This window comes from Nicotiana attenuata, chromosome 7 (genome assembly GCF_001879085.1).
Source record: "Nicotiana attenuata strain UT chromosome 7, NIATTr2, whole genome shotgun sequence".
NCBI classification, from domain to species: domain Eukaryota; kingdom Viridiplantae; phylum Streptophyta; class Magnoliopsida; order Solanales; family Solanaceae; genus Nicotiana; species Nicotiana attenuata.
This window is the reverse complement of record NC_031995.1, coordinates 97,837,748-97,841,557: the sequence shown is the minus strand read 5'-3', so window position 1 is coordinate 97,841,557 and position 3,810 is coordinate 97,837,748. Positions and strand designations below refer to the sequence as shown.

General features: G+C 30.4%; 1 protein-coding gene across 3 annotated transcripts in view; it reads left to right on the top strand.

Annotated features, from left to right (window-relative positions):
- Positions 2,649–3,810, top strand: part of LOC109229541 (high mobility group B protein 15) — a 6,588-nt gene continuing 5,426 nt past the window's right edge. For 2 of the 3 annotated variants that reach the window (XM_019395017.1, XM_019395015.1), the window contains exons 1-2: positions 2,649–2,820; positions 2,942–2,978. The gene's annotated coding sequence lies outside the window, so the exon portion shown is untranslated. Of the gene's footprint in view, positions 2,821–2,941; positions 2,979–3,102; positions 3,579–3,810 lie in introns of those variants that run through there. The other variant, XM_019395018.1, reaches the window with a different exon arrangement.

Here is a 3,810-nt window from a genome sequence, read left to right as displayed (position 1 = left end):
AGATGCAACAACAACAATAACAACAAACCTAGTGGAATCCCATAAGTAGGTCTAGGGAGGGTAATGTGTACATAGACCTTACCCCTACCTTATGAAGGTAGAGAGGTTGTTTCCGGTAGACTTTCGGCTCAAGAACAGTGAACGGTTGCAAATGATTTTTTTTAATTTTTTTTTATAAAAAAGAATGCTGTCATGGTTGGGTGCTTGAGAGTTCCATATTCATGTTGTTAAGAGGCACAGACAACTCTTCATGAAGTTGCAGAAGCTTGAAAATTAAAAATGTTACTTTTGTTGACATTTAGAAAGAGCTTAAAATTTCTGGAAATTCTTATACATATTATAAAAATATAAAAATAAAAATAAAAAGGACAGTCCGATGTACTAAGCTATCGCTATTTTGCATATTCTCAAATTTTGCAGAACATGATATATATCATTGTATTGGATCTCTTTTCCAACTCTGTCCAATTTAATGTTGTCTCTGTTTCCTTTTTTTTTTTTTTTAAAAAGAAGGTAAGTATCTTAATGATAAGATTGGAACTCGTGACACTATAGTTTGAATAGTGATTCCTTTATTATCTATTTTTTCTGGATATTATCATTCTATATCTACTTTTTGAAAATTTTGGGCTTTCTGCAGCATCATGTGGTTGCAGTCTCATTGCAATATGGGCTACCCCTAGCCCAATTATCGATCATAGTAACTTCAAAGCCCAGCCCATCCTAATCTAAGCCATTTAATTTCGCGTTAAGTGCACCAATAGCAATTTTTAAGCCCGGTTTAAAATATATTCATAATTTACAACGTATTTAAAATTTAACCAATTCACCCAAATTTCAGGACTAAATATCCTGATGTTTTGTATCCTGAATTTTTGAGCTACTAATTTAAAATTTATTACTTAGTGTCCTAAATTTTTGAGCTGCAACAACAACAACAACCCATTGAAATCTGGAGAAATTTTTGAGCTGCTAATTTGAAATTTAAGACTTTTAGGACTAAGTGTCCTAAATTTCTGAATTACTAATTTAAAATTCAGGAGATAAGATTTTCAATTTTTTGGACACAATTTTTGAATTTTCGGACACGATTTTCTGAAGGTTAAGTTTGAGCGAATGAATAGTTTTTAAAAATAAACAGTATGCTTAAAAGTGTTTAAAACTATGAATGTACAACATTTTTGTATGGTCTAAGGGGTCATTTGGTTGTGAAGCAAATAATGTAGAGATTGTAAAACAGATATTTGTAATCCAGTGTTATAAGGATTATAATAAGGAATCAAACATTGTAATCGATTATGTGGAAACAAAAAATAAAATCAAATAGTATATTAACAATGTTATATTTTAATATGTAGATTATTCTTTTCACTGCTCCCAACAAAATGTTACCTAAGTATTTAGGCGTGCTTTGTGAAACTCAAATAAAGTATTGAATTCCTTTAACATAAGAAAAGAGTTTGGCTTTTTTTACTTTTAGTATTCGCCAGTAACTATTTATATTTGATAGTCGAAAAAGTGTATAAATTTTTTATAATTTTTGTATATAACATATGAAATGTATATATACACAAAAAAATATACAAATAATATATATTTTTCGGCTATTATTTAAAAAGCGATTATACAGTACATTTTCCCAAAAGAGTTTAGTATTTCGGTATGCTTTAGTGAAATTTTCTAGGAAAAAGATGTTTCAATATTTCTTTAATTTAAGAGAAAAAAACATTTAAATAGTTGGGTTGTCATGGTTGAAGGATATTAAGTGAGAGGTCCAGAAAAAGAGAGAAAAGAGAACCCCTTTTTCCACAGTTATAAGACTTATTCAATTGTTTAAATGCATATAATTAATATTATACTAACCTTTTATTACGGCACTCATCTCTCTCTTATATCCTTTGGTTATTATCTTCTTAATTTTATTACTATTATTTTTAAGAAACCATTTTCTTTATCTACTTGAATAACATTACATGATATCATGGCTTTATTTTTTTTGGTGGCACTAACAATATATGTACCATCGCGTTAAGATGGCCTATAACAACAATTAACATATGTAATAATTTATAAAAATTCGTAAAATAACTTGTTATAATCGACACTGATATAATACATTAAATTTATGTGTCAATATATATATTTTAAAGATGGTGATGTTCCAACCAATTTATGTGCATCTCGTTTATTTCACTGAATACTTGCTGACCTCCATCATCGATCGCGTAACTATGTCCACTAAAATTTAAGGAGATGGAAAGAAAACTATTTAGTATTTTTTATAAGCCACTATATATAGAGAAAACATTAAGTCATTTTATACGAATTAATGTACCAAAAAAATACTATATGAATTAAATCCGTGATCTAATATGTGCCTTAAAAAAATGTTTTTGATATAAATATGTGGCTATGCACGTAGAGAGATAATAAAAAAACGTGCCGCTCCAAACGGGGCATATACAAGAACCATAACTGCAATTCTATGATGTTTAGGATTTTTGAACTAAAAATCCTTAAATACCCCTTTAATATTTGTCTTATATGTAAACCAATGAGGGCAAAATAGTCATTATCAATTTTCATGGCTTTTCAAGATTCATATATATCTGCATCATCCTCTCATCATTATAAAACTACCTCAATTTTTCATAGTCTCCATTAATATTAAACCAACAAAGGTTACAAGAAAAATATATTAAACAATAGAGAAAAACCAGTCATTTTCATATTTTTTTAAGGCTTTATATTAAAAAACCACTTTCCTTTTATTCTGTCTCATTTGCTAGTAACATATCAAATCTCTCTTACTGTTTGCTGGTAAGTTTTCTTTATGTTATAATAAAGACTTGATTTTTATTACTCAGTATGGTGTAATATTTCATAAAAATGATTTCTTTTTGTATTATAATTAAATATTTTTGTGTTTGTTCCATGCAAGGTGGAGAAGAGAAGAGTATTGATGTTGAAATTTCAAGGTGGGATTTTTATGTATTGTTCATTCTGCAAAGGGCATATTTTATTTGGGGGTGGTGGGGTAGTGGTGGTTTGTGGGGGGGGGGGGGGTAGGTCATGTCCCACCAACCCTTTTTTGTTTAGGTCATAAATCTTACTTTCTGAGAACTGTGTCAGAAAAAGAGGAAAGAATAGAGCTTTGGACTTTGTTATATATGCAGATATATTACTAACAGAAGTGTACAATTCATAAGGGGGTTCTTGAAAAAGAGTACTAATAAAAATCAATTACATGTCATATCTTTAGAATGTCAGAAATAAAGATTTTATAATTTTATAGCATATGTATATAGATATAATAGACCTAGAGAAGAGGGTTTTGTATATATGTATCTGAGATATTTATGACCTGAGCCTAAAAGGGTATCTCTGCTTTTGAGATTTCTGAAGCTTTGTATAGGTCTTCTTGTGTTCCTATATTTGGTACTCTGAAACAATATTCATGGCTGTTACAGCTATGGTGTGTACTATTATATGCTTTTCTTGGGCTTTGAGTATTTTCTTCTGCTACTTGGAGTTAAAGGGGTTGTTGTTATTCAGTTCTTTCCAGTGGCATTTTCATGGTAATACATACACCTACCCCCCCGCCCCCTCTACCATTGCTGTTGGATTTAGTATTACTTGTTCCTTTCCCTTCTTTTTCTTACTATATGTTGTTGTTACTGCTTGTCTTTTTCTGTGTCGGGTCAACGTGGGGTAAGGTTTGAGTACACACTAACCTCCTCAGACCCTATTTGTGTGATTATACTCCGTTTGTTCTTGTTGTTGTTACACTAACCCCCCCCCCCCCCCCTC